Here is a 14,000-nt window from a genome sequence, read left to right on the forward strand (position 1 = left end):
CATATCTTTTCTTCGGGTCGACATGCTAGCAATTCCTGGCAGGTTCTCTAGGGCAACCCCTAGTGTACTGTTGAAGGAAATAAAGGTAATCACTATAGCTGTCAGTCTTGCCTTCAACACTATTTTCAAAAGCTCTCATGAATGCATGATCCTGCAGTGGATCTCCATCAAAGATTTGAATCTCTCTTTTAGGCAAAGATGAATCCTTACCAATAAGGATGTTATCTCATTTTGCTTTCTCAAAACCTCAATAATAATATTTTGACATCTATCATGTAAAACAAGAGTGTTTCCATGCTGTAAGTGAATATCCCCAGGAGCACTTTGAGTTGTGGATATGACACAGGTTCCGAGTACCTTATTAGTGCAGGCTGGAAGTAAACACCGTGGGCTACCTCATGGGGGTTTAGCTCATGTTTCACTGACACTTGAGGAACAAATGAATCAGCATTGACATTCAGTGTTTTTGTTTTCTTCTGTGTCCTTTCAATATAGGAACTCACACCACAGGACTGTCTTGCTGGAGCACTTTGAGCACTCATCACATTTGAATCCCTTAGCACATTAACTTTGGTCACCTGTGCAGCAATTCCTTCCTCCAACTTAAACTTTTCTTTCCTTTTCCACACCAATTAATCATTCCTCTTGTTCCTCTATCATATGTCTGTCCTTTAATAATTGTTGATGTGCCATTAATACAGCTAAATAAATCTCTGATTTAATACCTGCAAAGGAGGTGGTAGATACCAAATATTTTCTTCCTGCAGCAGAAGTTCGAGCAGTGACATTTGACGCACTGTTCATTTTCACATCATCTTAAGGGTCCTCTGCTATATGCACATTCAAAATATGCCTTGGAATTTGAGAAACATTGTCTGAAGGAAGATGAGATACATATTCACTTGTTGCAGCAACATGACCTTCAATGCAACACGTTTGGTTCAACTATTGTTTCATATCCTCTATGAATGCATTGCAATAGCAATCAATGTTTAAAAAACATTAGTTCTGTTTTTCTTGTTTGGCCAGGGGAAAGTAATGAGATTAGCTTGTGATGTTCCTTAGCAACAGCTTCACTAGCCAAGTCCTCATGACAAGATTGCACTTGTGAGACATCTTTTTCATAAGATCTTTAATTGCTGTTATTAAATCTTTAATTTTATTCACATTTGTTTCATACTCCTTTCAAAGACTTTCAATTAGATTTGACGTAAATTTGGCTTTAATTTCTCTTTTGCAGGCCCCAACTCCAGAGTTATTGGCACCAGTTCCACGCTATAATACACTTATGTTACTTTCTCTAGTTGCACGGCTCACAATTAACTCTGTTTGCCTGCAGCACCAAGATTGTCTTTTGGGGAGGAGCTCAGAAAATCTGAAATAGAGATCACCGGGTTTTCCAAAGAAAAAGATTTCCATATGAGTTCACAAATTTGCAAAGGGAGAAATTGCGAAAAGCCATATTTTCAAGCTCAATCCAGTACTTGAAGATGGTGTCTTGAGAGTTGGTAGATGGTTTAGTAAGGCAGCCATGCCTGAAGAGTCTAAACATCCTGTTATACTGGCAAAGGATCTTCATATCTCAGACATCATCCTGAGGCATGTACTTCAAGAGGTGGGACATGGAAGGCTGTAACCACATGTTATCCAGGTTCCACCAAAAATACTAGATTCCCGGTGCTGGTCCAGCTACAGAATCCTGTCCAAGTGTTTTGCTTGTGGATGGTTGCATACAGCTCCAGGATGCCAGGATGTCAGATCTACCTCTGGACAAGGTCTTTCCAGATGAACCTCCATTTATGTGTGTAGGAGTGGATTACTTTGGACCTTTTGAGGTAATGAGCAGAAGGAGTTTCGTGAAGAGGTATGGGGTCATATTTACCTGTCCAGCTATAAGAACTGTTCAAATTAAAACAGCATCTTCTTTAGACACAGATTCCTTTGTGAATGTAGTTCAACACTTTATAGCAAGATGAGGACAGGTTCGTGAACTGTGCTCTGATAATGTGACAAACTTTCTTGGAGCTGAGGGTGAATTGTGAGAAGCCATTGAAAAGTGGAAGTAATCACGGATTTGTGACGTCCTTCTTCAAAAAGGAATGAAGTGGATTTTTAGCCCCTGGCTGGTTCACATCTTGGAGGAACATGAGAAAGATTGATCAGGGTCTGTGCAAAGGGTCCTCAGTTCCACCATGAAGATATAGAATCTTGGTGAAGAGGGTTTCCACACAGTGCTTTGTGAAGTAAAGGCTATTATTAATGGTTGTCCAATTATTAAGGCAACCTCTGATCCCAATGAATTAAAAGCATTGGCACCCAACTATCTGTTGCTTCTGAAGACCTCACCATCCTTACCACCAGGGGAGTTCCAAAAGGAGGATATTTATACTCATTGTAGGCAGAAGGAGGTCCTATAAATGTTAAACTTGTTTTGGAAATGGTGGGTAAAGGAGTATTTACCACAGCTATAGGAACATCAGAAATAGTCAGGTATAAAACGCAATTCCCTTCCAGGAGACATTTATGCCTGACGACACAATGCCTCGAAACTCATGGATCATGGGAAGAGTCATTCAAGTCTTTTGAGACAGAAGAGGATTTGTGCAGCATGTGTGCATCAAGACCAAGACCAGCTGTCTGGACAGGCCTATAACCAAGATCTGTCTTCTACAGGAGGCAGATGTTTGAGGAGCTACTGCTCTAGAATCCTCATGACTTTGACTTGACTTACTGACTTGTCAGAGAGTGATGATAAAGATCACTCTGTACTGGGTTAAGTGCTGGTAACCTGTGGCCTAGATGACTGACATGACTTGACTAGAAGAAAGAGGATATTTGTATAAGTATTAAGATATTTGTCCTTGAAGACTATGACTTACAGTAGTTTAGTAGTTTGTAGTTGTAATTATTATAATGTAAAAATTAGGGCTGGGATGTAGGAGCCATGTATCTATTTTCTGTCTGTAATGTACTTTGTGACACATTTATTATGGACATCTGTCACAAGGGTTGAGGTGTAGTAGAAGCAAATGAGTATAGTTGCATATTCATGCTTTGACTTAGTTTAGTTTAATACACAAAAAATGCTGGAGGAACTCAGCAGGTCACACAGCATCTGGGAAAAGAGTACAGCTGATGTTTCAGCCCAAAACGTCGACTCTTTTCATAGATATTGCCTGGCCTGCTGAGTTCCTCCAGCATTTTGTGTGTGTTGCTTGGTTTTCCAGCATCTGTGGATTTTCTCTTGTTTGTGATTAGTTTAGTTTAGTCTGGTTGAGAAAGTGTGAGCAACAGGAATGATAGTTTTTCATTGACCACTATTCGCACGCTAGATCACTAATGTCATCTAGTTATATCACTAATTATACCACTTAATATTGTTGAAATTGTTATTAGATTGCTAGACTATTATGTCACCAGTTTGATTTTGTTAGTGTTTAATTGACACAAGATCGATCCTCTTTCCTCGTTTCATAATAAAGGATCGAATGTACCTTTCTCGATTTGGAAATTCGTAATTTGGCAGTGTGTCATACAGCGTCAATTACACGGGTTTAGTCTGTCAGTGGATTTGGTTTATTTTCAAGAAACTGCTACAGGGTTGGCAATCATGCTCATGAGAATGTACATAACAGCAAATTAGGGTTTACTTGTGGTTGGATTTAACTCCCTTCCTTTTGTTCAGTCTTGACTGAAGCACAGTGATGGCAACACTCCCTGCTTACCTTAGATCACGTTCCAGGAAAGAAGATTACAATTAGATTGCCACTGCAAAGGAGCAGTATTTATTTAGTATTAAGTTACTGCTTCCAAGCCACAGAGATGGCATTAAAGTTTAGTTTGAGAGTTTTAGTTAGTGGCCCTGTTAACTCAGTGAACTGTTGATTCCGCTTCTGTGCTCTTCTCCTGCACTTGGGCCATCACCGAACACTGTGTCAGTTAGTGGATCAAGGCAAACTCTAGACTGGGGATATCAATAGATTGTTTAGAATGTAGCCAAAGAAGAACAAATTTTGAGGCACGTTCCCCTACTGTGATGGATACTCATATTGAGTATCTATGCTTCTAACACTTTTATGGCAGCTTTGCCATCTAGGATTGACTAGAAGATGGGACATTTGACATTGTTGATGGATAATGGACAACAGGCAAAGGATCAGTAAGATGATGGCTTTATTCTATAGATGGTGTTGCCTTTGATCTCAAACCCAGGAGGATTCCATTTCTTGTTTCACTGCAACTCTCCTCCAGACTGACTCATGGATGGACAGAATCTTTAATGCAGGAAGATATTCATCCTCGATGTATTGTAGGCCAACAAAAGTGAATCTGCCCATACAGTGAAATTGCATTGTCGTCAAACTTAGATTGCATGCTGGCTGAAGTTAACATATTCTAATTGTAGGGTCCTGGGGAATATTGAGGAACAGAGAGACCTTAATCTATAAGTCCAAAGATCCCTAAAGATGGCAGTGCAGATTAAAAAGACACATGAGACACTGGTTGGGCCATTGAATATGTAGGAAGGGAAATTATACTCCAACTCTATAAAACATTGGTCAGACATCCACTAGAGTACTAGGTGCAGTTTTAGTCAGCATACTTTAGGAAAGATGTTTTAATGCTGGAGAAGATACAACAGTGCTAAGTAATTTGCAAAAGAGATCCAACAGGATAAAGCACACAGAATACTGGAGGAACTCAGCAGGTCAGTTGCTGGTGAGGACAGCATCAATGGTAGAGGAAAGGAAATGCCATTCTTGGAAGAAGGAGGGCATCTCTGATGTCCTGGATAAAGGAACTGAGAAAAGGGAATGGCATTTTTATAAGAGACAAGGTGGAAAGAGATATTGTCAAGATAGCCATGGGAGTTGGTAGGTTTGGGAGATGGAGGCAAAGAGATCAAGAAAGAGGAGAGACAGGTGTCAGAAATGGACCAAGTGAATTTAAGGGCAGAGTGAAAGTTGGTGGCAGAGCTGATGAAATTGACGACCTTAGAAGGGACTTGGCCTGAAATGTCAACTGTTTATTCACTTCTATAGATGCTGCCTGATCTGCCGAGTACCATCAGCATTTTGTGTATGTTGCTCTGGATTTACAGCAACTGCAGAATCTCTTGTGCTTAAGATTTACCAGAATGTTGTCTGGACAAGAGGGCATGTCTTACGAAGATAGGTTGAGCAAGCTAAGGCTTTTCGCTTTGGAGTGAAATAAGATGAGAAATGCAAAGACAAGTACATCTCCAGATGCTGGAAATCAAACAACAGACAGAAAATGCCGGAGGGACTCAGCAGACCAAGAAGCGTCTATAGAAAAGAGTAAAGCAGTTGACGTTATGGGCTGAGACCTTCATCAGGACTAGAAAAAGAGATGAGAAGTTAGAACAAGAATGTAGAGGGTGGGGAGGAAGAAGAACAAAGTGGTAGATGATAGGTGAAACCAGGAGAAGGGGAGGGGTGAAGTAAAGATCTGGGAAGCTGATAGGAGAAAGCAATAAAGGGCTGGAGATGTGGGAATCTGATAGGAGAGGGTAGAAGACCTTGGAAGAAAGGGAAGGAGGAGGAACACCAAAGGGAAGTGATGGGCAGGAGAGAAAAGGAAACGGGAAAGGGGGATGGTGAAGGGGTGTGGGCAATTACCAAAGGTTTGAGAAATTGATGTTCATGCCATCAGGTTGGAGGCTACCCAGATGTGGTGTTGCTCCTCCAACCTGAGTGTGGCCTCACCACGACAGTGGAGGAAGCCTTGAAATGACATCTCAGAATGGGAATGGGAAGTGCAGTTAAAATGGGTGGCCACTGGGAGATTCCACTTTTTCTGGCAGACAGAGTATAGGTGCTTGATGAAGGGGTCTCCCAATCTACGTTGGGGTCTCACTGATATACAGGAGACCATGCTGGGATCATCAGATACAGTATATGACCCCGACAGACACCCGCCACCTCCTCTCTCACTACCATTCAGGGCCCCAAACAGTCCTTCCAGGTAAGGCGACACTTCACCTGTGAGTCTGTGAGTTTGTGAGTCATAGATGCTGCCTGGCCTGCTGAGTTCCTCCAGCATTTTGTGTGTGTTGCTAGGATAAGAAGTGACTTGATAGAGGTGCATAAGATGATAAGAGATGTACTGTAGGGAGAATGATTAGCCAGAGGCATTGTTTCTCAGGGCAGAAATTGCTAATACAAGGGGGTATCATTTTAAGGCGATTGGAGGCAAGTATAGGGGGGATGTCAGAGGTGAGTGCTTTACTCAGAGAGTGGTGGGTGCATGAAATGCTCTGTCAGTGGTGGTGGTTGAGGCAGATACTCTAGGGGCAATATTAGAAACTCTTGGATAGGCACACAGATGAAAGAAAAATGGAGAGTTATGTAAGAGGGAAGTGTTAGATTGATCTTAGAGTAAGTTAAAAGGTCTGCTCAGTATTTTGGATAGAAGGGCAGAAGGAGAGAATGTTTCTGTTTTTTGTTCTATGAAGGAAGGTTTTTGCTCATGAAAACAGAAATAGTTTTGTCATTATATAAAATCTTGAGGGTTTTATAGAAGTACAGAGAGAAAAATCTTGTGTTCTCCAGCTGTGCATGGGAATGAGAGGTAGCAACATGCACAGGAAAACACTGAATAAAACTGCAAAGTGAACTTGTAGTGCAAATAGCTAGTTCTAATATTTAACTAGAACTTAAAGTAAATATCAATTGTTTTGGAATACAAATATCAAAGGAATGTACAACTGTTACTATTCGCTCTTTGCTTCTTTAATATTGACAATCTGAGATAAAAGGATCATTACAACTCTTCCCTTCTTTATTCTGACATTCATTGATCACAACTGGTTTCAACTTCTCACCTGCCTATTACCTCCTCCTGGGTCCCCTCCTCTTTCCCTTTCTCCTATGGTCCACTCTCCTCTCCTATCAAATTCCTTCCTCTCCAGCCCTTTATTTTTCCCACCCACCTGGCTTCACCTATCACCTTCTAGCTATCCTCCTTCACCTCCCCCCACCTTTTTACTCTGTAGTCTCCCCACTTCCTTTCAAGGCCTGAAGAAGATTCTCGGCTCAAAATGACAACTGTTTATTCATTTCCAGAGATGCTGCCTGACCTGCTAATTCTTTCAGCAGTTTGTGTGTGTGGCTTTGAAAGTAGATACACGTTTTGCTGTTCATACACCATTCTGGAGGAACTCAGCTGATCAGGCAGTTTCTATAGAGGGGAATAAATATTGACGTTTTAGGCTGAGACCTTTCTTTTGAACTGTCCCAGATGCTGGAAAAGTGATATCTTGGTTTGAAACATCCACTACTTATTCCACTCCATAGGTTCAAAAATTCAAAGTATATTTATTATCAAAGTATGGATGCAGTATACAACCCTGAGATTTATTTTCCCACAGACAGCCACGAAGCAAAAAAAAAGAATCACACAAGCAGTGAAAAAAAACATAGAATATAAACAGAAAATTGGAAGAGTCCAGGCATATTTAATTCAATTCAATCACTTACTGTGTGATTCCTTATCTTCAGGGCCTCCATAGATCCTTCATGACCTGTTGAGTTTTTCCAGCACTTTGTGTGTGTTGCTTTATATTTCCAGCATCTGCAGAATCTCTGTGTATGTGTTTTGCTGGGTATGTTCTGCAAGTATTAAGAACATAGACCAAAGAACACTGCAGCACCGAAACTGTGTTTTTTAGCCCATGATATTGCATTGGATAAGTAATTAAATGCCTAACTGAACTAATCCCTTCTGCCGACACAATGTCCATGTGGCTCCATTCTCTGCACATTTACAGGATATGCCTATCTGAGAGCTTTTTAATTGTCTCTACCAAACACAAACACATGGTAGCACAACCCAGGCACTTACTGCTTTCTGTGCAAACAACTTGCTTTGCAATTCTCCTTTGAACTTACCTCCCATCACTTGAAATGTATGCCCTCTAGTATTAGACATTTTGACCCTGGGAAAGATATACTAGCTGTCTACTCTACCTATGCCTTTTATAATCTTATAAAAATTGATAAGGTCTCCCCGCAGGCTCCGCCACACTAGAGAAAATATACCTAACTTTATTGTTTCCTTCTCTAATCTCTGTCATTGGTTTCACACCACTGGCCCGCTGAGAACAGAGAGAAGTAAGGAGTAACCTGCCTGTGAACGGACAATCCTTTCAATGGAAATATTGAGAAATTGCGAATGGACTCTCAAGTTACAACTCAGGGATAAGAAGCAATCAGTGACAGAATAAAGGAAACTTGGTGCTTCGGAAACCATCAAGTCAAAATATTTGTAAATAACACAACATTATAGTGACAACAGATAAAGCAAGACAAAAAAATAATATGGAAAAGCGGCAAAAATAGAAGCAAGGAAATGTGGTTTACTTCTAGGCTAATGAAAATAAATGGCAGGGAAATTAGCCTTCTTAGAACTCTGGGAATACTTTGAAGACCTCTGTTTTAATATCAAAACTTAGATTTTTAATTCTTTGAGGCCTCCCATTGGTCTATGCATGTTGGGCCCTAGCTTTCTGCATGATACTCAAGCCAGTATGGAAGCCAGGGCAGTAAGGTATCGAAAACAGGCTGTTACCCATACGGCAACCTCCCCCTCTCCACATAGCTGATGACTCCAAAGGAATGGCAGGGGGCAATATAGTTTGGCACTAGTGGTGTTGCAGGAATTGCTGGTCAGATTTGAACTTAATGTAGGACTGCCTTAGGGCGTCCAGTACCCAATTTTCCCTTGTGGTTTCCTCAAGGAGAGCCATGAATGGGTATAGCTGCAAGGCAGCTGTGGTTTGAGATCAGAGTTTTCCTTCTCCTAGATGAACTGCCAACTGTTGTGATGACTCCCATCTGCCCAAAGCGAATGGTGTTAAGGTACCAGTAACCTGCTTTTGTCCCTTCTCCTGTCAGTAGAAATGGTTCCTGTGGGCTTAGTAGCTAAGCCACACGTGAAGGACAGGATCTGGACTTGGCTGTCGGAGGCTATTTGAGACACATGCCATTGGAAATATTTAATAGGTAGTGGAAGCTTATCCCCACCTTCACCTCTGGCTATAACAACCTTCAGGAACCTATAATTATTTAAATTGTTTATTTCACTGTAGTACATGGTACAGATACCTCACACCTGGGTTCAGTCCTGATCTTGTATGCTCTCTGTGACCATGTAGAGCATGAATAATCAATACAGTTAGTTCACCTATGTTGGTGAAATCCACGTCAATATATTCTCACTTCTGGAAGAATCCAAAATAAGATGGCGAGGTGATGAGTACATCCAATACGAAACTTCTCTCCTCGAAGTGAGGTGGGGGATGGGACTCTATGCATGAAGGTGATGGAGTGGGAGGGATTTGACATGTAACCAAACACTCTAAAGAGCTTTTACAGATACACTGTTAAAGTATTGTGACTGGTTGCTTCATGCCTTGATATTGAAAGATGCTGCTGGGAGCGGTGGTCACTGTCACGAGCACTGCCCTCCTCACCATTGACTGCATCCGCAGGAAATGCTACCTCAAAATGATGGCATCCATCATCAAGAATCCCCAACATCTAGGTCATGTCTTGTTCTCACTGCTGCTATTGGGCAGGAGGTACAAAGATCTGAAGTCCCACATCAGGTGCAGGAACAGTTAATTTCCTACAACCCAACCAACCTGAGCAACTGTAACCCCACCTCAGCAATGGAACATGATGGACCACCTCTTGCACTATCATGGTCTGTGTGTTGTCTGAATCCAAGTGCCTGTGATGCTGCTCCAAGCAAGTCCATCAATGTACCTGTACTTCACTGCACACGACAATAAACTTCACTTGACTTGAAACAAAGGACAGAAAGGGAAAAAGGAAAAAAAACAATAAAGGCAGAGAAATCAAGGGCAAGAACCAAACAGGGTCAGAGTGCAGCAGAAGAAACAGATCACCTCATAAACCTGTCCACCCTGACAAACCAAACCACGCACCTGCCCACCCTGACAAACCAAACCACACACCACCCCACCCTGACAAACCAAACCACGCACCTGCCCACCCTGACAAACCAAACCACACACCACCACACCCTGACAAACCAAACCACACACCACCCCACCCTGACAAACCAAACCACGCACCTGCCCACCCTGACAAACCAAACCACACACCACCCCACCCTGACAAACCAAACCACGCACCTGCCCACCCTGATAAACCAAACCACACACCACCCCACCCTGACAAACCAAACCACGCACCACCCCATGCTGACAAACCAAACCACGCACCTGCCCACCTGACAAACCAAATCACATACCTGTCCACCCTGACAAACCAAACCACGCACCTCCCCACCGTGACAAACCAAACAACACACCACCCCACGCTGACAAACCAAACCACACACCACCCCATGCTGACAAAGCAAACCACACACCTGTCCACGCTGACAAACCAAACCACACACCACCCCACCGTGACAAACCAAACTACGCACCTGTCCACCCTGACAAACCAAACCACGCACCTGCCCACCCTGACAAACCAAAGCACGCACCTGTCCACCTGCCAAACCAAACCACACACCTGCCCACCCTGACAAACCAAACCACGCACCTGTCCACCCTGACAATCTAAACCACGCACCTGCCCACCCTGACAAACCAAACCAGACACCTGTCCACCTTGAAAAACCAAACCACACACCACCCCACCCTGACAAACCAAACCACACACCTCCCCACCATGACAAACCAAACCATGCACCTGCCCACCCTGACAAACCAAACCACACACCTGTCCACCTTGACAAACCAAACCACGCACCTGCCCACCCTGAGAAACCAAACCACACACCTGTCCACCCTGACAAACCAAACCACACACCTGTCCACCTTGAAAAACCAAACCACACACCACCCCACCCTGACAAACCAAACCACACACCTCCCCACCATGAAAAACCAAACCATGCACCTGCCCACCCTGACAAACCAAACCACACACCTGTCCACCTTGACAAACCAAACCACGCACCTGCCCACCTTGATAAACCAAACCACACACCTCCCCACCGTGACAAACCAAAGCACACACCTGTCCACCCTTGCAAACCAAACCACACACCTCCCCACCCTGACAAACCAAACCACACACCTGCCCACCCTGACAAACCAAACCACGCACCTGTCCACCCTTGAAAACCAAACCACGCAGCTGTCCACCCTAACAAACCAAACCACGTACCTGTCCACCCTGACAAACCAAACCACGCACCTGTCCTCCCTTGAAAACCAAACCATGCACCTATCCACCCTTGAAAACCAAACCACACACCTGTCCACCTTGACAAACCAAACCACGCACCTGCCCACCCTGAGAAACCAAACCACACACCTGTCCACCCTTGAAAACCAAACCATGCACCTGCCCACCGTGACAAACCAAACCACACACCTGTCTACCTTGACAAACCAAACCACGCACCTGCCCACCCTGAGAAACCAAACCACACACCTGTCCACCCTTGAAAACCAAACCATGCACGTGTCCACCCTGACAAACCAAACCACACACCTGCCCACCCTGACAAACCAAACTACACACCTGTCCACCCTTGAAAACCAAACCATGCACCTGTCCACCCTGACAAACCAAACCACACAGCTGCCCACCCTGACAAACCAAACCACACACCTGACCTCCCTTGAAAACCAAATCACACACCTGTCCACCCTGACAAACCAAACCACGCACCTGTCCACCTTGACAAACCAAATCACACACCTCCCCACTGTGACAAACCAAACCATGCACCTGTCCACCCTGACAAACCAAACCACGCACCTACCCACCCTGACAAACCAAACCACACACCTGCCCACCCTGACAAACCAAACCATGCACCTGTCTATCCTTGAAAACCAAACCACGCAGCTGTCCACCCTGACAAACCAAACCACGCACTTGTCCATCCTTGAAAACCAAACCACACACCTGTCCACCCTGACAAACCAAACCACACACCTGTCCTCCCTTGAAAACCAAACCACACATCTGTCCCTTGACAAACCAAACCACACACCCCCCCACCGTGTCAAACCAAACCACGCAGCTGTCCACCCTGACAAACCAAACCATGCACCTGCCCACCCTGACAAACCAAACCACGCACCTGTCCACGCTGACAATCCAAACTACGCACCTGTCCACTCTGACAAACCAAACCACACACTTGCCCATCCTGACAAACCAAACCACACACATGCCCACCCTGACAAACCAAACCACGCACCTGTCCACCCTGACAATCTAAACCACGCACCTGTCCACCCTGACAAACCAAACCACACACTTGCCCATCCTGACAAACCAAACCATGCACCTGTCCACCCTGCTAAATCTGGAGCAGAAGAAATTCATCTTTGATATTGGGGTGCCTATGAAGGAGAAGAATAACAATGTTTTCTCAATCCCACCTTTAATGTTTGCATTAATTCTTTTTCATTTTGAAGATAGGGAGCTACATAATGCTGAGATTTACCATTCCTCACACAAATGTGTCTTTGCAATGTTTTCCAGTTTTGCTCCAGTCGTCTCCTGAATTACATCTCAAACTAATATCCCACTATATTTCCCCAATTTTATGTTTGCTTTTGCTTAGTGAGGTTGTTTTCTCCAGGATGGTTCAATTTGACCCACTTCTCCATATTAAACTGAGCACTATCACAATGCTTGAAGCACAAGTGTTAACTCTATCATCACTAGAAAGGCAAACAACTCTTTTGTTTCACATGCTGTTTTAAAATGATGAAAACTTGACAACGAAAGGTAAGATGAAATGTGTTGTTTTACTTTACTTTATTGTCGCCAAACAATTGATACTAGAGCGTACAATCATCACAGCGATATTTGATTCTGCACTCCGCGCTCCCTGGATTACAAATCAATAGTAAACATTAAAAATTTAAATTATAAATCATAAGTAGAAAATAAAAAAGGGGAAGTAAAGTAGTGCAAAAACAAAATTGAGAGGCAGGTCCGGATATTTGGAGGGTACAGCCCAGATCTGTTAAGCAACATCTGTTAACAACTTTTGAGTCTAGCTGACTATAGTAGTGGTAAAGAGCATCTAATAGTTCCTGATGTCAATGATGTAAGAAGGAACACAAGCATATTTTTGAGAATGCCTGCATGTTCTAAAAATAAACTGGAGTAATCTTTACATGAGGAATTCTGCAGATGCTAGAAATTCAAGCAACACACATCAATCACTTTGATGTGTGTTGCTGGAGTAATCTTTATTGTCCACAGTTTCTCACTGTTAAACTAGTTAGGCAAAGACAACCACTCCAAAACAAAGTAAAAATTGAAAGTACAAAGTAAAAACTTAAGAAGAGAGAAAATAGAATTGGCTCATATTGGCAGTACAACTGAAAAACTGTCTTTTTTTCATTAAAAAGAACCAGTTCAGATTTCAGGCTATATGCAGTATCAAATAAGCCACCTGCTTCAGATAAATATAAGACTTTCCATTCCATAACTGCTGTCTTTAGGAATTAATATTCTTGGGCTCAGTTGCAAGTAATTTGAGTTAAACAAAAATTTCTGTTGTTTAATAAAATTGTACTATTTTATACTTTTGTTAAACTCACTTCCTTATATTTCAGAGGTTTTCAGGGAAGTCCACTTGACTTGGTTGGGCAGCTGGAGGAGTGAGGAGATGTGAAGAAAATCCATGGAACTATATTGAAAGTGTTGAAATATTATGAGGAAAGTCTTTCCTATTTGTCCGTCTTTATTATAAACACAAGAAATCTTGCAAATGCCGGAAATCTAGAGCAATACATTCAAAAGTGCTGGAAAAATCAGCAGGTTAGGCAGTACCTATGGAGAGGAATAAACCATGAATATTTAGGGCTGAGATTCTGATGAAGGGTGTCATTAATCCCAAGCATTTGCAATTGCCATCCAGCATTTCTTGTGATGGTATTGCCTGCCATTTTAAATGCTGTCTTC

The sequence above is a fragment of the Mobula hypostoma genome, chromosome 17, assembly GCF_963921235.1.
Source record: "Mobula hypostoma chromosome 17, sMobHyp1.1, whole genome shotgun sequence".
NCBI lineage: Eukaryota > Metazoa > Chordata > Chondrichthyes > Myliobatiformes > Myliobatidae > Mobula > Mobula hypostoma.